The sequence below is a fragment of the Callithrix jacchus genome, chromosome 2, assembly GCF_049354715.1.
Source record: "Callithrix jacchus isolate 240 chromosome 2, calJac240_pri, whole genome shotgun sequence".
Lineage (NCBI taxonomy): Eukaryota > Metazoa > Chordata > Mammalia > Primates > Cebidae > Callithrix > Callithrix jacchus.
Genome location: NC_133503.1, coordinates 119,454,027 through 119,476,688, shown reverse-complemented (window position 1 = coordinate 119,476,688; position 22,662 = coordinate 119,454,027). Strand labels below are relative to the sequence as shown.

The 22,662-nt window shown below is 41.8% G+C and overlaps 1 long non-coding RNA gene across 2 annotated transcripts in view; it reads right to left on the bottom strand.

Annotated features, from left to right (window-relative positions):
- The window catches only part of LOC103791501 (uncharacterized), a 58,393-nt gene that overhangs the window by 18,054 nt on the left and 17,677 nt on the right, over positions 1 to 22,662 (bottom strand). Inside the window, exon 3 of one of the 2 annotated variants that reach the window (XR_008479630.2) lies at positions 3,260 to 3,408. The exons of the other annotated variant lie outside the window; for it this stretch is intronic. This is a non-coding gene — a long non-coding RNA (uncharacterized LOC103791501). The remainder of the gene's footprint in view (positions 1 to 3,259; positions 3,409 to 22,662) is intronic. 2 annotated transcript variants of the gene reach the window in all.

Below are 22,662 nucleotides of genomic sequence, written 5' to 3'. Positions count from 1 at the left end.
CAGGAGTTCAAGACCAGCCTGGCCAATACGGTGAAACCCCGCCTCTACTAAAAATACAGAAATTAGGTGGATGTGGTGGCATGCACCTGTAATCCCAGCTACTTGGAAGGGTGAGGTGGGAGAAACACTTGAATCCAGGAGGCGGAGGTTGCAGTGAGCTAAGATCGAGCCACTGCATTCTAGTCTAGGAGACAGAACAAGATTTCATCTTTAAAAAAAAAAAGGAATAAGTAAATAAAATTAGCTGGGCATGGTAGTATGTGCCTGTGGTTGCACCTATTTGGGAGGCTGAGGCAGGAGGATTGCTTCAGCCCAGGAGGTCAAGGTTGTGGTGATTCATGTTTGTGCCACTGCACTTCAGCTTGGGCACAAAGCAAGACCCTGTCTGAAAAAAAAAAAAAAGTTTAAAAGATTATTGGTGTCTTCAAGTAGCATAATAAAAGAGATTCCCTCATTTTCATCCACTGGCAATTTGGGTGGTTAGAAAGGAAAGATGAAATTTCAGCTTGAAATATAGGGCTAGCTGGATGCAGGGGTGCATGTCTGTAGTCCCAGCTATGGAGGCTGAGGCAGGAGGCTAGTTTAAGTGCAGAAGTTCAAGGCTATAATGTGCCATAATTGCACCTATGAATAGTCACTGCATTCCAGCGTGGGCAACATAGTGAGACCCCCATCTCTAAAATAAAGAAATCAGTAAATTAAAATGTAAAAAGTACCGGCTGGACATGGTGGCTCATACCTATAATCCCAGCACTTTGGGAGGCCAAGGTTATTGGATCACCTGAGGTTGGGAGTTCAAGACCAGCCTAACCAATGTGGAAAAACCCCATCTGTACTAAAAATACAAGATTAGCTGGGTGTGGTGGCACATGCTTGTAATTCCAGCTACTTGGGAGGCTGAGGCAGGAGAATCTCTTGAACTCAGGAGGTGGAGATTGCAGTGAGCTGAGATCGTGCTATTGCACTCCAGCCTGGGCAAAGAGAGCAAAACTCTGTCTCAAAAAAAAAAAAAAAAAATGTAAAAAATATATAGGACAATGATGGTAAAATCCAATGAAACAAACTGAAAAAAGGTTTATTATATTTCAAGAGAACGTATTTTATTGATCATGAGTGCAGACTACTATTTCAGGTGTCTTAGTGGGTAAGCAGCATGTGTTCTCCCCATCAGTATCTTTGTTGCTTAGGTTTCTTTGTAAGCAATAGAAATCAACTGAGACTAGCTCTGGGCCCATTAAAAATAATTTAAAATAAATTATAATTAACAAAAATAACAATATACAAATTAAAATAAACATTGACATTTTAACTTTTTAAATAAAATAACATTTGGAAAGATACTAGGTAGCACTTTGAACAAAAGAAATAGCTAAACAATGAGGCTCAGCGGGGTGGCTCACACGTGTAATCTCAGCACTTGGGAGGCCAAGGTGGGTGGATCACCTGAGCTCAGGAGTTTGAGACCAGCCTGGCCAACATAGTGAAACCCCATCTCTACTAAAAATTAACGGGGCGTGGTGGTGCATGCCTGTAATCCCAGCTACTCAGGAGGCTGAGGCAGGAGAATCACTTGAACTCAGGAGGCGGAGGTTGGAGGGAGCCAAGATCATGCCACTGCACTTCTGCCTGGGTGACAGAGTAAGACTCTGTCTCAAAAACAAACAAAAAACATGGGGACTTGTGGAGTATAGCAACTAGGGTTGCTCTGGGATTCTCAGTGGTAAAACAAACAAAATATCTGTTTGGTGTCTCTGATCACTACCACTAAAATGACTCAGCTTCCACCACCTTCTTCATTTTTGAGACTACACTCCATATTTAGATGCCTAGGACATAAATAGCCCTGTGTTTCAACCTTGGGGGAAGGGAGGTGGGAAAGTCAAGCACTGTGGCCAAGAGTCCTACATAGAAACTTTGGCCAGGATGACTTGAGGCTTCTCAAAGGAAAAGGGGAGAATTAATGCTGGGCAGACAAAAACAGATTCCTAATACAAATGGCCAAGGGCTTTTAAAAAGACATTACTACTATGTTTGAAGCTGCCCCTCTGGTCCTACTCTTATCCTTTCCTGGCATTATAAGGATTCCCTTCTCTTTCTTGCCCTGGTCCTATGATATTTTCAGTTTATCTGTCAATGTGGTAATTTTAGCCATAATTATTTTTTCGCTTTTCTTTTTGAGACAGAGTCTCGCTCTGTCACTCAGGCTGGAGTGCAACGGAATGATCTCGGCTCACTGCAACCTCCGCCTCCTAGGTTCCAGCAGTTCTCCCTGCCACAAGCAATTCTCCCTGCCTCAGCCTTCGGAGTAGCTGGAACTACAGGCATGAGCCTTTGTGCCCAGATTTTTCCCTTTTATTTAGAGCTTACTTTCTATGGTCAAACTAAATCTTTGTGGTCGAAGTGTGTTTTGCCTTGTACCATAGGTAGATTGAAACGTGAGATTTTGTATGTTTGTTCAGTAGTAGGCTATAGATTTGACTATTATCATTAGTAACTACTGAGTTCTTACTTTCAACTCGGCATCATGTTATAAAGAGATGCTAAGTTGCCCTTGAGGCTGGGTGCAGTGAATCACATCTGCAATCCCAGCACTTTGGGAGGCCAAAGCAGGTAGATCACTTGAGGTCAGGAGTTAGAGATCAGCCTGGCCAACATGGTGAAACCCTGTCTGTACTAAAAATACAAAAAAAGAAAAAAAAAATTAGCCAGGCATGGTGGCATGCACCTGTAATCCCAGCTAATTGGGAGGCCGAGGCAGGAGAATCACTTGAACTTAGGAGGCAGAGGTTACAGTGAGCCAAAATCACGCCACTGCAACAGAGACTGTCTCAAAAATAAATAAAATTTAAAGATAAAATATGATTAGGTTAATTTAAAATAATGCTTATTTTTTAATGTGATTTTTCACATAATGCATTTCCATTCTTTAATAATAAAATCTCCACATCTCCCTGTTACGGGATAAATAGCTTCCCCCAAAGTAATATATTGAAATCCTACATCCTAGAACCTATCAAGGTGACCTTATTTGAAAATAGGACCTTTGCAGATATAGTCAATTTACAATGTATTCACTGGGCCCTAATCCAACATAACTGTTGACCTTATAAGAAGATAATGTAGGCCAGGTGCAGTGGCTTACCTCGTAATCCCAACACTTTGGGAGGCCAAGGCGGGTGGATCATGAGATCAGGAGTTTGAGACCAACCTGGCCAAAATGGTGAAACCTGTCTCTACTAAAGATACAAAAAAAAATTACCTGGGTTCGGGGGGTGCAGGGGATGCCTGTAGTTCCAGCTACTTGGGAGGCTGAGACAGGAGAATCGCTTGAACCCAGGAGGCAGAGGTTGCAGTGAGCCAAGATCGCACCATTGCACTTCAACCTGGGCGACGGTGTGAGACTCTTGTCTAAAAAAAAAAATAACAAAAAAAACACAATTTAAAAGGCAGACACATAGGGAGAATGCCATGTGACCACAGGAGCAAAGGCTGAAGTAATAGAGCTGCAAACCCAGGAACTGCAAGTTTCCATGGTCACCCCTAGAAGCTGGAAGACACAAGGAAGGATTCCTCCCAGAGTTTCATAAGGAACATGGCTCTGCCGACTCCTTCACTTTGGACTTCTAGTTTTCAGAACTGTGAGAAAATAAATTTCTATTGTTTTAGAAATTTTGTGGTATTTTGTTATAGCAGACTTAGGAAACAAATACATGTCCCCTCCACAAGCAGACTCCTGTTTCTTCTTCTTTCCTCCTCCACCAACCTTAGATTGTAACTCTTACAATTACTATGAGACAGTGGTTCCAAATTTTAATACACACACACATCACCTTGGGATCTTGCTAACATGCAGATTCTGATTCAGTAGTGATGGATGGGGTCTGAGAGTCTGTTCCCAGATGATGCCCATGCGGCTGGACCAAGGATCAGGCTTGAAGAAGCAAAGCTGTAAAAAAGTCAGCCAGGCCCAGCATGGGAGCTCATGCCTGTAACTCCAGCACTTTGGGAGGCCGAGGCGATGGATCACTTGAGGTCAGGAGTTTGAGACCAGCCTGGCCAACACGACGAAACCCTGATTCTACGAAAACTATAAAAATTAGCTGGGCATCCCAACTACTTGGGAGGCTGAGGCAAGAGAATCACTTGAATCTGGGAAGGGAGGCAGAGGTTGCAGTGAGCCGAGATCGCACCACTGCACTCCAGCTTGAATGACAGAACAAGACTCTGTCTGAAAAAAAACAAAATAAAAGTCAGCAAGGAGATGTCTTTGTCAGGCATGTTTCAGATTTAGGCTTTTTTGGCCTTTTGCCACAATGCTAGCAGAGACTAAATGGAAAATCCCAGCAGAATGAAAAGAAAATAAAAACTCATGGAACTTGTGTCTTGTGCTTCTCCCCTAAAGAAAAAAGAAGAAGGAAGAAAAAGAAGAAGAAAGATGAAGAAAACAAGAAGAGGAAGAAGAAAGAGGAGGAGGAGGAGGAGAGGAAGAAGAAGGAGAAGAGTAAACAAAATATCCAAGGGGAAAACAGTTACTTTTTTTCTTTTTCTTTCTTTTAGAGACAGTGTCTTGCTATGTTGCCCAGGCTGGTCTCAAACACGTGGGCTCAAGCGATCCTCCTTCTGGCCCTGGCCTCCCAAAGTGCTAGGATTGCAAGCATGAGCCACCACACCTGACCTAAAAATTTCAAAATAGACCTGCAGATTATTGGCCAATTAACCCCCTCTTCCCACCTACACAAAAGATGTAGAATACAAATATTTCAAACCTGTTTTCTAAATAAGTGAATTTATGAATGTAATAGTGAGTTGATATTTTTTGTGATCACTTTTAATTTTACTCCTTTGCCTTTTATCTCATCAAATTCCTTTTTATCCTAATTTTATTTTAAAAATGGTGATTTTGAAATGAAACAGTGCAGAGTGAGAGATGAGTGAGCATCATAATGGAACAATATAGGCCAACTACCCTGGAGTTACTGATGTTACTACTTGGGAATAGTGATGATTTTGAAAAAGTTCAAAGACTAACTTTGAAAGTATTTCAAAATGCCTATTTTTGCCTAGGTGTTGCTTCACCTTCAGAGATAGTGTGTTTAAGCCTGAAGGCTGGTCAAACAATTTTTTTTTTTTTTTTTTTTTTTTTTTGGTATAGCTCTTTGGGTAATTCTGACACAAAATCACACTCGGAAATAAAGAAAATTTATAGAAACTTGATTTTATTTGATAAACAAGCTTCTAATTAAAAAAAAAAAAAAAAAAAAAAAAGAGCTGGCCAGATACAGGGGTGCATCCCTGTAATCCCAGTACCTTGGAAGGCCAAGGTAAGCGGATCCCTTTAGCCCAGGAGTTCGAGACCAGCCTGGGCAACATGTAGAAACCCTGTCTCTACAAAAAATACAAAAATTATCCAGGCCTAATGGCACATGCCTGTATCCCCAACCACTCGAGAGGCTGAGGTGAGAGTATCACCTGATCCTGGTGAGGGTGAGGCTGAAGTGAGCCCACCACTTCGCTTTATGCCTGGGTGAGAGAGTGCGACCATGTTTCAAAATAAAAATAAAAAAGGAAGAAAGAGAAAAAGAAAGATCAGAATGGCGTTGCATGCCTGTAGTCCTATCTACTGGAGAGACTGAGGCAGAAGGGTTCCTTGAGCCCAGGAGTATGAAGCCAGCCTGGGCAACACAGCAAGAGTTTCTCTCTCTTTAAATAAAAAAAATAAAAATAAAAACAAAGAAATCTGTCTATATTAATACACAGTTAATGCAAATAATATATAAAAGCCAAATCTGGAAATATTTTTCCTTCCATCAGAACATAAACATCAATTTTAGAACACAGTGCTCTAGATTGTAAGGAGTTCTAGAGTCTACATAGTATAATGTCTCACATCCTCGTCCTCTTGCTAGTAGTTTTCAAACGTAGGTGTACCTAAGATTCACTGCTAGGTAACTGGCTAATACGATGAATTATTTCTAGGCCCCGCCCTGAGGACAGGTGCCTCCGTGTCCCCCACCCTCCAGGACATTCCGAGTCTGTAATGGGACGTGAGCTTCGAGAATCTGCATTTTTTTTTTTTTTTTTTTTTTTTTTTTACCGTGGCGCATTTGATGCAGGCGGCTCCTGGTAAAGTGGAAGAAATGCCGCTCTACTGCCGCGCTGCAGATTGAACGCCCGGGAAGAATAAATGAACACGATCGCTCCTGAATACAGGTTTTCGCAGTCAATCTAAATCTGTCTCTGGAACTTTCAAAGGGGCCTGGCAGACCGAAAATGAGCATGGCATCTAATCAGCAAGTGGGATGGCAGATAAGAACGCCCTTATGAAGGCCCCAGTTTTTACAGTAAGTCCCTCACTGCCCGCACGCGACGATGCCAAGTTCCAACCTGATTTGCGTCACCACAATTGTGGGTTTGCGCCAACGTTAGTTAGCAAGCGTGGTGAGAGGATAAATTCACAAAATGAGGGACGAAAATAAGACGAGAGCTTGGTACAAGGGAAGTAAAACCTGGGTGGAGGTCACCTCGAAGTCACAGTGGATGTCAGGAATTTGTCTCAACACGCTTTTGATGAAAGAATTTGATAAGTGGACTATTGCACTCTTAAAGGCAAAGGAAACACAGCAGGGCAGTGGCCCGCTCGGCTGGGATTCAAAAGCAGTGAAAGCTGGCTTGCTCTGTTTAGAGCGACAGGACTGCTCTGCTGTGCAGGGAGGATTAAGGAGGCAGCTCTCTCTGCGAAGTCCTCAGCGCTCCCGGCTACAGGCGGAGCGCAAGCAGCTGACGGGGGAAATCCACTGGCAGCGAGTACGATGAGTCAGCGCTGAGTCACGCTCGCTCGGCCCTACGTGCCGGCCAGGGCGGCCGCGGCCCGGGTCCCGCAGCCGGGGAGTCAGCCGAGGTCCGCCGCTTCCTGGAAGACCCTCCCTGAGCCCGAGGGAGGGGGCGGCGCCGCCTTCTCGCGCCGCCAAGCCCCCCCCACCCGCCCCCCGCAGTCACACACTGGCCCGCACGCACGACCTCCTCGCTCCATCCTGGGGACGTCCAGGATTCACCCCGAGGGGAAGAGTCCCATGTGACAAATGGTTAGAGCTCAGGCGGATGCTTTCATCCCATATGTTTCCTCAAAGCTGAGATTCCAGTTGCTCTTGCTTTTTTCGTGTTGATGTTAGGTTTTCAACTTTTTCCCCCGTTTCCTGGCAGAGGGTTAACAGGCTGATCTTTTTATAGTTTCCAATATTTTAAATGAAGCACAAGAAGACTGGATTAATAAAACGTGTTGAAACTTATGCATCAAATCGTCCCACTGCTCTGGGGTCTACAATGACTGGAAAGTGGCTGCAGTAGAAGCTTTGAATGTTCGGTAGCTGGGAAGGAAAAGTAACCTGGTTCTGATGTGCCGTTTGTTAATGAAAGGCAAATCTTTGATATTTGTCCAATCACCTTTATAATAACTAAATTTGTCTAAAGACTGGAGACATATTTGGTAATAATTAGAGAGTGAGTCACTAAAGAACAGGGTAGCCATGTCTTTGTGTTTTCTGTGTCTTAACTAACATCCTGTTGTCCTGATGTGCAAACAATGCATTGTTGGTTTTAAAAAATATTACGGCAATCTTTGTATCCATGCTGAAAGTTAATAGCAGATATTGTGTCACCAAGTACAGCTAGTTAGTGAGATAGTCCTGATACAGATGGGGTAATTATTATTTAGAGACAACTTGAGGCTGTTTTTCAAGACAGACTGTGTCTTTAGAAGTTGTGCCAGCTGTTACCGGTGGTTCTGCTTCATTGGGAGAATTATTTCCCCCCTTATCCCTGTGTGCGTGTGAAATGATGCAAAACAATAGAGTGTTCGTGTAGTTTGACTGCTGTTCTTGCAGGGAAGGAGACTGAAATAATTAGAGGTTGAGCTGACTCACCAAGGTTACTGAAGAAGCATGACTACTCAATTTTGTAAAAGAGAGAAAAGTCGTCAAACAAATAAATTAGGAAACATGAAAATAAGAGAGATGATCAGAGCCCAGGAAAGCCAAATGAGTAATATGAACCAGAAATGGAATCTCATTTACTTGAACTAGTTGTAATGGGAGGTATACTTGATATACTAGCCTTAAAAAAAATAGTCAAATTATTGCATAAACATTTAAAATGTTAAGTAATTGCATACATCATTTGATGTTTTAAAAGCTGTGCCTGATTCTGATTCATTATTCTTAGCATATCTATATTGATATTGCCTTGGCACTTACAGAGTCAGACTTCAGTTCAAAACCCAAGTTCATCTTATAACAGTGTGAACTTGGGCTTGACCCTAGCTTCTCTAAGCACATTTTCTCCTCTATAGAGTTTATAATCACCATTTCACTTGTTTGCAAAGCCGAATTAAATGAGATGATGCCTATAAAAGGTTTAGCACATTTCCAGGCAAAAAATGTATTAGTAAACGAAGCTTGTATTGTGCTGTCAGTATTACTGAACTTCACTAAACTATTGATCAGGTCACAAAGAGGTAGTACAGGTATTTTGTTGAGATCATAGAACTAATAAAAGCTTTGGGAATGTACATCACAAACGTGGTGGTTCAGTGACTGATGTGGTTTGGCTCTGTGTCCCCACCCAAATCTCATCTTCATTTATAATCCCCAGTGTCAAGGGAGGGACCTATAATCCCCATGTGTTGAGGGAGGGAGGTTATTGGACCACGGAGACAGTTTCCCCCATGCTGTTCCTGTGATAGTGAGTGATTCTCATGAGATTTGATGGTTTTATAGGTGTTTGGTAGTTCCTCCTTCATTCTTCTCTTTGGTGCCACTTTCTGAAGAAGGTGCTTGCTTCCCTTTCACTTTCCACCATGACTGTAAGTTTCCTGAGGCCTCCCCAGCCATGTGGAACTGCAAGTCAATTAAAAACCTTTTTTTTGGCCGGGCGCGGTGGCTGACACCTGTAATCTCAGCACTTTGGGAGGCCGAGGTAGGCAGATCAGGAGGTCAAGAGATTGAGACCATCCTGACCAATGTAGTGAAACCCCGTCTCTACTAAAAAGTACAACAACTAGCTGGACGTGGTGGTGCATGCCTGTAGTCCCAGCTACATGGGAAGCTGAGGCAGGAGAATTGCTTGAACCCAGGAGGCAGTGATTGCAGTGAGCCGAGATTGTGTCACTGCACTCCAGCCTGGCGCCTGGTGACAGAGTAAGACTGTATCTCAAAAAAAAACACAAAACTTGTTTTTTTCTTATAAATTACCCAGTCTCAAGTATTTCGTTATAGCAGTGTGAAAACAGACTAATACAGTGACCTTGGGCAAGATCCTTGGACAAGAGGCTAAAACACCTAGGCAAGTACTAATGTTCTTTGATTATAAAAGAATGCTGAAAAAAATAAAGGAAATCTAAATCAAGGGAATGCCCTACAATCATCAGTTGGCCAGAAGAGTGGTAAGTGATGCAAAACAAGCAGGCAAGAACCCTTTTCTCCCATCCTCAGAGAGAGCTCTTTGATGAAGTAGCATAGCAGTCACTAGGCAGAGAGGATACACTTATTGTACTATTGCCCTTTAAGTTATAGATCAATCCCCTTGCCATACAGAAATGCATTATTTTACTGAGACAGAAATGAGGTTCTGTGCAGGTGTAAGGCTGATGAGCTTAGCTGTTGATAGAGGTTAGTGACCAATCACCCATCAACTTCCCCAAGCAGCTCATAAGAGAGAAGTCACTAAGTCCTTTTTTTTTTTTTTTTTTTTTTGAGACAGTGTCTTGTTTTGTCGTCCAGGCTGGAGTGCAGTGACACAATCTTGGCTCACTGCAACCTCTGTCTCCCAGGTTCAAGTAATTCTCCTGCCTCAGCCTCCCAAGTAGTTAGGAATACAGGCACACACCACCACACCCAGCTAATTTTTTGTATTTTTAGTAGAGGCGGGGTTTCACCATGTTGGCCAGGCTGATCTTGAACTCCTGATCTCAAGTATCTGTCTGCCTCCACCTCCCAAAGTGTTGGAATTATAGGTGTGAGCCACCGCACCTGGTGATAAGTCACTTTCTTGAAATAGTATTTGTCTTAGTCAGCTTGGACTGCCATAACAAAGTACCACAGACTGTGTGGCTTAAGCGATAGAAATACACTTCTCACAGTTCTGGAGACTGAAAAGATCAGGGTGCCAGCAAGGTAGGTAGGTTTTATTCTGAGGCCTCTTCTCTTTGCTTGTAGGTAGATACTCAAATGACTTCTTCTTTGTACATACACAGGATGGTGAGGAGGGGGAGAATGGGTAAATATTAATTTTCAATATATGAATTCTGAGGGTGTTAAAAGACAAAATTACAACAAATTTAGTTTAAAGATTAAACTGGCTTTTCTTTGGGACTCTAGAATCGGGCAGCACTTCATTCTATAAAATAGTGAGTGCTCTACTGGGTTTAGCAAAACAGTTTCTTTTTTGTTTTTCACCTTTTTTGAGACAGGATCTCACTCTGTTGTCCAGGCTGGAATACAGAGGCATGATCAGGGCTCACTGCAACAGTTAGTTTTTATATGGGAACAAGGAAACAGAAATATTGAAAAAAGCAGAAAGGTTAATGTCAGGTTACTTCAGGTTACTTATAAAGTTTAAAGCAAAAGGAACTTTCTTATTAGGGTGACTCAGGTTGTCTGGACATTTTCCAAGTGATGGCTGTAAATCTCTTATTTTCAAGAAAAGCTGGTGTGTTTGGGGATTTACCTGCTTCCTTAAAGTTTTAGCTTGTTTATGTGGCTTGGTCTACTGGGCCCAACTGTGGGAGCTCAGTACAAAACAATGGCCTCCCATAAATTTTATTTACCAGGAGGGACATGACTCAGGCCACAGCAATTTCTTTTTACTCTTTCTCTTATTTTATTCTCTCTTTTCTTTTCCATTCTCTAATGCACTTCAAAGAAAGGGATTTCAGCTGGCACAGTGGCTCATGCATGTAATCCCAACACTTTGGAAGGCTAGGGTGGGAGAACCTCTTGGAACCAGGAGGTTGAGGCTGCAGTGAGTGATGATAGCACCACAGCATACCAGCTGGACGACATAGTGAGACCCTGACTCAAAACAAAACAAACAAACAAAAAAACAACAGAGAAGAGATTTCTTTCAAAATTACCCCCCACCAAAAGAAAGCAACTCCTTTGTAAATGAAACAGCAGACTGCATACATGATGATGGTTCCATAAAATTATAATGCAGTTGCAAATTTTCTAGTGATGTCATAGTCATTGTAAGGTTGTAGCACACTGTGTTACCTTTTCTATATTTAGATAGCAAACACAACTATGTTACAATTGCCTATAGTGTTCAGTACAGTAACATGCTTACAGCTTCAGCCTAGGAGCAATAGGCTATGTAAACCAAAAAGTATCAGACAAATCTCAATCAATTTAGAGGCTTATTTTGCTCAGATTGAGGATACACCAGGAAAAAGAGACACAAGTTACAGTAGAATCAGTGCACTGTATTTTTTCTGAACAGTCTTGAGGACTTTAGTTTTTAAAGGGGAAAGAGCACACAGGTGGGGAAAGAGGAACAGTCAATTATACATTCCTTTTACGAAGTAAATCTGCATTTTACATAGTATAAACATAGAGTAGAGAACGAAGTTGTATTAGTCAATTTTCATGCTGCTGATAAAGACATACCCGAGACTGGGTAATTTATACAGGAAAAAAGTTTAATGGACTTACAGTTCCACAATGGCTGGGGAAGCCTCACAATCATGGTGGAAGGCAAGGAGGAGCAAGTTATGTATTACATGGATGGCAGCAGGCAGAAAAAGGAGCTTTTGCAGGGAAGCTCCCTCTTCTAAAACTGTCAGCCCTCATGAGAGTTATTCACTATCAAGAGAATGGCATGGGAAAGACCTGCCATGATTCAATTACCTCCTATGGGGTCCTTCCTAGAACGGATAGGAATTCAAGATGATATTTGGGTGGAGACACAGCCAGACCATATCAGAAGTCAAATATGCATTTGTCTCAGGGTGGGCAGAGAGATGATTTCTAATCTTGTCTTTGTCCAGTACCTGTGAGAGTAAACTGTTAAGTTACTGTAGCAGAATGTACTATACATCCTGATATATAGTACTGTACAGTATCAGGATGATTCCACAGAACTCTGTTTTAGGGTGAAGACTTTGGGGCCCACAAGGAATTTCCTTGTGAGCAATTTGTGAGGGAGGCCATGTGGGGAAGATATGTGGCCCTCTGTGTTGCAGCTATCTGTTTAGAAGCAAAAGGAAGGCAGTTTTTGCATGACTCATTTCCCAGTCTTAACTTTTCCCTTTGGCATAGTGAGTTTGGTGTTCCAAGATTTTATTTTCCTTCCACAGCTATACTATATAGCCTAGGTGTGAAGTAGGCTATACCATCTAGGTCTGTGTAAATAACTCTGAGATGTTCACACAGTGACGAAATCACCTATGGATCTGTTTCTCAGAAACAGATCTCCATCATTAAGCAACAAGTATTGACAGACTCAGAAGGTAATGTGAGCACTAAAGTACTTTAAACTTTATTTCCTTTCATAAATTCATTCAGTAATCTCTGCAATTTTCAGTATTAAATCGTGGGACACTTAATGGTGACCATCTTTACCTCTGTACTTTTTTGCATTAGTTCAAGGCACATGAAGTCTTCCCTTCTCCAGTCTGTATTCAAATCCAACGCAGGCTTAATGCATAGATAAAATTATTTTTTCTCTTTGAAGCCTGATCACTAACACCTCAAGCCAAATGGACCTCACCCTCTGCATACATTGCTGTTTATGTCTAATCCTTTTGACATTTGAACTTCAGCCATGTCAAGTGGCTATGTCACTGGCTTACATGTCTCATAAATGTCTGTATAAATGTCTCTCCAACTAAACTGTAAGCACTCTTGGGACAAGAGACAAGTTCTTACATGCATGTTATAGCATCCACAATAGGTAGGAACATTCTCTGAATATGGGTGCTCAATAAATAGCAATGCAATCTTTGGCATTTTTAGATGGCTACAGAAACTTTGTGATTATGTGGTTTAATATATCCTGTATTTAGTAAATAGGAGAACAGGTCACAAAGAGACCTAGCCCAGACCATGGAACTCATGGAAGCTTTGGGAATGTCATCACGAACATGCTAACTCAGTGACTATGGACAAGATCCTTCACTGCTGGGGCTCTATTTTTCCTTTTGAAAAGTAAAAGGAGTCCATGCAGGAAGGGGTAGGGCCACAAAAGAACAGAACAGAACAGAAAAGAAAAGAAAAGAAAAAAAAAGAAAACGGTTTATATTTTGTGATCCCAAGTTCTTTCCAGATTTTTTTAATCCACAGCTTAATGAATATTGTTATGAGCAAGATAGATACTAAACTAAGGACTTTATCAACATTTTAAAATTTGATCCTTGTAAATACAACTTTGTGAGGTGAGATGGTATCATTCCTATTTTCACAGATAAGGTAAGTGAGAAATAAGAAGTTTAAGTAACTTTCCCAAGGACACTCAACTCATAAGCAGCAGAAAGGAACTGGATTGGAATCCAGGCATGTCTAACTGCAAAGCCTGAGATCTTATGCATTCTGCCTAATTTCTGCACTCTTCATATTTATAAAGAGACTGTAGCTGAAAAATATTAAATATTTCACCCAGAATTTCACATCTAGGAATTGGTAGAGGTAAGACTGGATTCTAACACGAGCTCTCTCTCCCTTATCGTGTGCTTCCGGTATCTATTTTATCATAACAATTCAGAAGGGGATTGTTTTAGTCTATTTCAGTGAGTTAATTGCTGTTGAATATAATTCAACAGTGAGTATAGTTGACTGTGTTTGTTGAATAAATAAATGAATTTATTTTCTAGTTTAGAAAAATTTTCTGTCTGGGCACAGTGGCTCGTGCCTGCAATATCAGCACTATGGGAGGCTGAGGTGGGAGGATTGCTTGAGACCGGGAATTGGAAGTCAGCCTGAGCAAAACCCCATCTCTACAAAAAATAAAAAAATTAGCCAGGTGTGGTGGTGCATGCCTGTAGTCCCAGCTACTCAGGTAGCTGAGGTACAAGGATGGCTTGAGGTCAGTAGGTCAAGGCTGCAGTGAGCCATAAATGTGCCTGGGCAACAGAGCACTCCAGCCTGAGCAATAGAGTGAGATCCTGTCTAAAAAAAGAAAGAAAAGGAAGGAAGGAAGGAAGGAAGAAAGAAGGAAGGAAGGAGAAAAGAAAAATTTTCTGACATGACTCTGTCTTCACCAATTCTAAGCAAAAGTTGGTGAGAAGGTTGTTTTGTTTTGTTCTGTTTTGTTTTTTAAGACGGGGTTTCACCATGATGGTCAGGCTGGTCTTGAACTCCTGACCTCAGGTGATCCACCCACCTCGGCCTCCTAAAGTGCTAGGATTACAGGTGTGAGCCACCACACCCGGCCGAGAAGGTTGTTAAAGATTTCAATAATATAAATGTAGAAACACACCAGGGTGTGAGGGGTGGCAATCACTAATATATGAACCAGCCTTTGTAGGCATGTTATTGAGCAAAGTAGAAGAGTATAAAATATATTCTCTTTTAATCAAATCAAAAGAAAAAATGACACAATTCACATCATCGCTACCTCTGTCTTGAGTTCATATTATAATTTGAATCCTTGCAGAACCAGTTTTCCTCAGGGAAGAATCTCTGAAGGTTTAGCCCAGGAACTATGTAAAAGAATTGCCCTGGCCTCCTGTCTACAGGAGTTTGTTTTCTACTGTAAGGAACAAAGTCAAAAGAAATTCTAGGGCCTCGTGGGACAAACTTTGCATATGTTCTTTCCTTAAAGAAGCCCCAGAAATGTCCTTGAGGGGCACCTTGTGGAGCCAGGCAGGCCTTGACCCATTAGGTGATGAGGGTTTTCCCGAGAGCCCTCTGTGGAAAAGAAAAAATACGGATGGGCAGGATCTACACTGGAAGGGTGATGACGGTGATAACCTAATTATTTACCCCAACCGAGTTATTCCTAGATGTACTCTGGGATTTTCCACAGCCAGACCAGAGCATAAAACTGGCATTCATCCCAGTAGATGAAAACTTAAGCAATTCCTCAGTAATTCCATGGACCCTGAGGAAACAAGTAATAGGAAAAAAAAAAAAAGCCGGGCACTTTCCCGTGGTTTCAAATATCAGAGCCTTACCTTAAAGTGATTATTTACAACCTTGCATGTGTTTATTCCATGAATGTGCATAATGCATGTCTTTGTTAAGTGTGATGGGGAGAACGATTTACATTTCTAGATAAGTTCTGCAGAATACGGGAACTTTTGGGTACTCTTAATACCATGTGTACTTGCCAAGGAACATTTCTTCCTTTTGTATTAATAATTGTGAGAAAACAGTATGCTTATTAATACTTGCCAAATGTTGATGTACATACAGCTTCTCTTTTCAACAAGATAATCAGATTAAGTAAAAGATCTGTGTGAACCAGGGCAGGCCTAATTCAGCTGAAATTTGGCCATGTGCATCTGGCCTTTTTCATCTAGCTAAGCCTGTGCTTGCCTCTAAACCGCCTTGTAGGAGAGAACTTCCTTCCTAATGGAAAAAAAGGATCTTTGTTTCAGGACCCAGGAATGAAAGACTCAGAGACCCAAATGAATTAAAGACATATCTGGAGTCCAGGCATGGTGGCTCACCCTTATAATCCCAGCACTTTGGGAGGCCGAGGCGGGTGGATCACAAGTCAGGAGTTTCAGACCAGCCTGACGAACATGGTGAAACGCTGTCTCTACTAAAAATACAAAAATTAGCTGGGTGTGACGGTGGGCACCTGTAATCCTAGCTACTCAGGAGGCTGAGGCAGGAGAATCCCTTGAACCAGGGAGGCAGAGGTTGCAGTGAGCCGAGATCTTGCCACTACACTCCAACCTGGGTGACAGAGCAAGACTGCTTCTCAAAAAAAAAAAAAAAAAAAAAAAAGACCTATGTAGAATAAAATCCAGGAGTTGCCAGCCATGGTGGCACCCACCTGTAGTCTCATCTACTTGAGAGACTGAGGTTGGAGGATTGCTTGAGCCCAATTCTGGGCTGTAATGCCTTATGTATGCCCATCAGTGTTGACATGGGAACTAGGGCCTACCAGATTGCCTAAGGAGAAATGAACGCACCCATATGGGAAACAGCAGATAAAAAGTCCCATGCTGATTTGTAGTAGGATCATGCTTGTGAATAGCCACTGCACTCCAGCCTGAGCAACATCTCTAAAAAATAGAAAATAAAAATAAAAATCCAGAAGTTTACTCTTAAGATGCTGCTATCCAGACGTTATGTTGATGTAGGAAATGGCTGTAGTAAACAACACGCAAAGCAGTTAATGGTTTTATTCATATGATGAATTATTATAGTCAGTTAACCATTATCTGAATAATGATATTCACAGCATTTGCATAGTTTGCCCTTCAGCCTGCATTTTTATTTTTATTTTTTTGTAAAGTTAAGGTCTTACAATGTTGTCCAGGCTGGGCTTCAACTCTCAGCCTCAAATCATCCTCCCATCTTGGCCTCCCAAAGTGCTGGGATTATAGGTGTGAGCCACCATGTCTGGTCTCAACATATAATCTTTAGCTTTATATAACATCTCTTGGGGGAAACTGTTACAGTATCACTATCCCCCCTACACAGATAGATTCTTTTTTTTTGGATGCTTTTCTGAGGCCACCCAGAAATCAGGAAAAGACTTTATGCCTCTTCTGCCAAATACAGCACAGATCACCGGAGCCTATGACTGAGTTCATCACCTGGAGATGAGGATTCCTGTAGGCTTTGCACCTTGTTAGTATAGAGGGTGGAACTAGGATTGCCAAACCACCATTAGGATGCTTAGGCCAGAAGCACCTTGGATAATCAAAAGGAAGCCCCAGAGATTTTGCTGTAGATACTGCTCTTGTATCAGAAATGTTCAAATATAATAACTACTTGGTTACTCGGTAAGGGCTGTTGCATTAATAAACCACCTCAGGACCAGACGTACTACAGGAGCCTTGGACGAAAGCCCTGCATGAAGCATTGCTCTTCAAAGAATGCTAGGTTAAGGAACTAAGTGTGCAGTGCCTCTGAAGACCTTGGCAAAGAGGAAAGAAACCTCCCTTAGCCCACTCATCCCAGTTCCACTTAAGTGATGAGAGGTGGGGCTGGGTAATAGACTTTACTCATTTAAAATTTAAGTTTATATTCGGGCTGGGTAACAGACTTTACTCATTTAAAATTTAAGTTTATATTCTGGCTCGAAAGAAATTTTACCTCAAATTTCCCCAAATCTAGAGGTGCATATCCCTCCCTGAGAGCAAATTCTCAAAAACAAAGAATTAAACATATAAACAAAAATATAAAAGGGGATACACCTTAAACACTGACATTAAAGACCTGTTGTGAATGTCCCCTTAGCCTCTAAGCATGTATAATATTGGCGGCTGAATGTGACATGCCATAAGCACAACAGATAGTTGTATCCTGCCAGTCAAAATTCAGCCTCACTGTCAAAATAAGCAAACATACAATTATAATGATTATTATTATTTATTCTACAATGATAATAATCACGATCATAATAAATAACATCTATTAATGGCTTACTATGTGCCACGTCATTGGGTAAACTCTGTATCTCATTTAATCTTTACAAAAATCCTCTGGGGCATTATCCTCATACCAATTTACAAAAGCAGAATCTTGGATTAAGAAATTTGCCCAAAGCCATCCAGCGATTAAGTGGATAAACCAAGATTTAAGCTAGGTCTGTTTGCCTCCAGGGATTACATTTTAAAAAGACACAGACACACTTAGTCGTGCATGTATCTGTGTGTGTCTACACAGCAGGCATGGAAAGTCCAGATATAGACTCAGGTATTCGCATATGGCTCTGTTTCTCTTATCACCGACTGTAACCTAACTCTAAAGCCCAGTTTCCACTTCCAGTGGAAAACTGCATTTTACTGATTCAAAACTCATTCTCTTTTGGGTAATTCTCACTTAACTTGGGATTACCCTTTCTCTTTCTTCCATCCCCCTTTTGAGGGATGGGATAGCAGGGAGAAGAGGAGAGTGAGGGTATGTGTATCATTCTGATAACAGGTGGGAAGAGGCCCTTGGCCTTCCATCTTTCCCTATCCCTGCTGGTCTCTGTAGAAGTAGAACCAAATCCCCTTGGCCCTGCTGGTTTCCACTGCGCACGTCACAGTCCATACACTGCAGATGTTGATGTAACCTCCCTAGTCTACCCCAAACTCCTTTGGGTCCCTTAGCTACTCTCAGCTACCCTGGTGCTCCTCTTAAGAACTGTGGGATCTGATGGATACCCTCCTGCCCTGTGAAGGTGTTACTGGAAAGAGGTCTCCATCAAGACATCAAGAGAGGGTTCTTGGACCTTGTGCAAGAAAGAACTGGGGACAAGTCCATGCAGTAAAGTGAAAGGAAGTTTATTAAGAACTACTCCATAGGCAGGCGTGGGCTGCCCAGCTGCTTATGCTTATTGTAACTTCTTGATTATATGCTAAACAAGGGGTAGATTATTCATGAATTTTCTGGGAAATGGGTGAGCAATTCCTGGAACTGAGATCTCCTCCCCATCTTAGACCATATGTGGTCAATGCCATGGCATTTGTAAAATGTCATGGCGCTGGCGGGAGTCTTTTAGCATGCTAATACATTATAATTAATGTATAATGAGCAGTGAGGACGACCAGAGGTCACTTTTGTTGCCATCTTGGTTTTAGTGGGAATTAGCCGGCTTCTTTATCTCATGCTGTTTTATCAGCAAAGTTTTTATGACCTGTATTTTGTGCTTACCTCCTATCTCATTCTGTGACTTAAAATGCCTAACTTACTGGGAATGCAGCCCAGCAGCTCTCAGCCTTCTTTTACCCAGTCCCTATTCAAGATGGAGTTGCTCTGGTTTAGACACCTCTGCCTCTGACACAGGGGTGAGGCACCTCTCAGTTCCACCCACTCAGATCTTTCTTCCTCCACTATGCTGGACAAGGCATTTCTCTGAAAGACTTGGAGTTTCCTCTGGCTATAGGATGGGAATAGAGACAAAACTCTCCAGATTCTCCATCTTCTTAAAGCTTTTTGGGGTTCCTGCTGCCCATCTCTGGGATACAAACAGCATGTGGGCACTAATCAGGTCTCTTTTACTCCTGCCTTCCTTTAAGCTGGAGAAACTTTGATCTCCCTTCTTAGTGGTGTAAAAATTAGCCATTTACCCACTCTATGATAGAAACTCTGGTATTCCAGCTGTTTCAGGTTCTTCTTAGTTTTATGCAGCTTAAAAACCCTTTCTTCTCTTGTAAGTGTTGACTTTTCAAAATGATTTTCTCTACCTTAGTCTTCAGAAAAGCTATTGAGTGCTTTGATTTACTTCTTTAGCCTGTATCCTCTTTCTTTCTGGAACCATATTTTCTACTAATCTACGGGTCAATGAGGCTAACAAAAGAAATGTAGGAAGTAAAAGCTAAGACATTATCCCAAAATAGTAATTCACAATACTCCTGTACAGAGACGTGTGTATTTATGACTGTGAACTGCAATTTTTTATAATTATCTTCTATAAGAGCAGGGTCTTAACCTCAACTTTGCCCATCAATATGAGTTCTAAAGTCACTTTTCACCAATATTCAAGCTACATCATCTGCAGATGAAATGGAATGAACGTGTTAGAGGATGTTATAGTTTTACGATTTGCAGTTACACTTTCTTTAGCAGAAAAGCAGTTAAGATGTGTGAAAGCACATCTTTGTATGTGTGAACAACTAATCAGGCTACCTTTTTCACACACATCATAATTGACTTTTGTGCTAACAGCAGTGCAAATGTGAACCACAAAATTTTAGCCACTGGGAAGTTTCATTGCAATTTCACGGCAGTTAAATCACTGAAATCTTCAGCTGGATCATGTATTACAAAGGTATTCACTAGCTGGTTAAAAATCAGTCTGACATTGGACTATGCCAGGCCCTGAAACCCAAGCACCTGTGTCTTGGCTGTATAATTTGTATTTGAAAACCACAAGTTCATTGTATCAGTGGCCAGACCCCTGCTGCATTGCCTGAATGCCACAGAAATCTCTCCTGTCATGAGGTCACAGGGAGCCAGAGCATGGGGCAAGCCTTGGAGGGAGGGGAGAGAGGTAAATTTACATCGGGCATCTCTTCCAATTGTCATCTGCACACACATTTTGACAGGTAAAGAGAACATTAAAATCTCATTTTTGTAAAAACAAAACAAAAACAAAACAAAACCTAAATAACTCATAGACATACCTACATACCTAATATTTGCACGTATTTAGAAAAAGTAAAAAAAAAAAAAAACACATTAAATTGTTCACAGTAGGCCAGGTGTGGTGGCTCAAGCTTATAATAATCCCAGCACTTTGGGAGGCACAGGAGGGTGGATTGCTTGAGCCCAAAAGTTTGAGACCAGCCTAGGCAACATAGTAAGCCCCTGTCTCTACAAAAATTTTAAAAATTCGCTGAGCACGGCAGCACATGCCTGTCCCAGCTTCTTGGGAAGCTGAGGTGGGAGGATCACTTGGCCAAGGAGGTCAAGGCTGCAGTGAGCCATGATCATGCCACTGCACTCCAGCCTAAGCAACAGAGAAAGACCTGGTGTCTTAAAAAACAAGAAATTCACTGTAATTACCTGCAGAGAGTGAAGGTAAAAATGATTGTGAGGTGAACTTTGTCTTCATTTTTACAATTCAGGTTTTTTCCCCCATAAGTATAGTCTATTGTATAATATGAAATATATATGGTCAGCCGGGTGTGGTGACTTGCACCTGTAATCCCAGCAGTTTAGGAGGCCAAGGTGGGCAGATCACCTGAGGTCAGGTGTTCAAGACCATCCTGGCCAACATGGAGAAACCACGTCTCTACTAAAAATACAAAAATTAGCCAGGTGTGGTAGCACATGCTAGTAATCCCAGCTGCTTGGGAGGCTGAAGAAGGAGAATTGCTTGAACCTGGGAGGCAGAGGTTTCAGTGAGCCGAGATCATGCCACTGCACTCCAGCCTGGGCAACAAAGTGAGACTCCACCTGAAAAAAATATATATAATATAATATATATATATATATAGTCTTTGTCTCTGATTCCTGTCACAGAGCTCCTAAAACACTTGGAATTTCTGGAATGACAGGAGTACCTTTTTGTTATTAGCAATGTGCACCTTTGATAACACCTGAGTCCATGCTATTGCAGTGAATTAGGGTGGGGCCCCTCAGGTACCCTCAGGATGGAGCTGGTCAGCAGAAAGACCCAGTAATTAGAGATTTGGAACCTCCAACCTCCAGGAAAGTTGGGAAGAAAATGGAGATAAAGTTCTATTAATAAAAAAATTATTTTTTTTTTGTTTTTTTTCTTAAGAGACGCTCTGTTACCCAGGTGTTTGCATTGGTACCTCAATCTCCCAGGCTCAAGCAATCCTCTGGCCTCAGTCCCACAAGTTGCTGGGACTGCCAGCTTGCACCACCACACCTGGTTACTTTTTGTATTTTTTGTAGAGACGTGTTTTGCCATGTTGCCCAGGATGGTCTTGAACTCCTGAGCTCAGTACCTCCCGAAGTGCTGGGATTACAGGTGGTGTCACCGTGCCCAGCCAAATTCTATTAAAATTCTTGAATAACAAGATTTGATGATCTTCTGGGTTGCTGAAGATGTGGAAGTGCTGGGATCAGTATGCCCAGAAAAGGCATGGAAGCTCCATTTCCCCCAATACCTTGTCTCCCCTGTATCTTGTCTGATCCATCACTTCATCTGGCTATTCATTTATATCCTTTGTAACATCCTTTATAATTAACCAGTAAACATAAGTAAAGTGTTTCCCTGTGTTGTCTAAATCATCCTAGCAAATTATTGAACTCAAAGTGAGGGGCAGAGAATGGAACCCTGATTTATAGTGGGTTGACCAGAAGCACAGATCACAACATAGGACTTGTGATTGACATTTGAAATAGGGGCCTGTCTTGTGAGACAGAGATCTAATTCTGTGGGACCTGACACTATCTCCAAGTAGACAGTGTCGTAATTGAATTAGAAGACAACCAGTTGGTATGTGCTGGAAAATTGCTTGGTGTGTGTAGCAAAAATCCATCTGGTCACATAAGTGTTCTTTTTCTTATTTTTACTTTGAGATGGAGTTTTGCTCTGTCCCCCAGGCTGGAGTGCAGTGGTGTGATGTAGGCTCCCTGCAACCTGCACCTCCCAGGTTCAAGAGATTCTCCGACATCTGAGTAGCTGGGATTACAGGCACCTGCCACCACACCTGGCTAATTTTTATATTTTTTAATAGAGACGGGGTTTCACCATGTTGGCCAGGCTGGTCTTGAACTGCTGACCTCAAGTGATCCACCCATCTTGGCCTCCCAAAGTGCTAGGATTACAGGCATGAGCCACTGCACCCGGCCTGATCATATAAGTGTTCTGTGTTGAGTGTGAGAGTAGAGAGAAAAAAACTGCTTTTCTTTTCCATTTACATCTCTCATTATAGTTTTCTAAAAACTTATGTTTACTAAGGAGAACATCAAATGCCTGCATTATAAGGGGATAGATTATGTCAGAAGTAGAGATTGGGATGTGTTTGCCTCTTTCTGATGCAGTGTGGGAACCACTGCTGTGAAAGCATTTTGTCCTGAAAAAGAAGCAAAG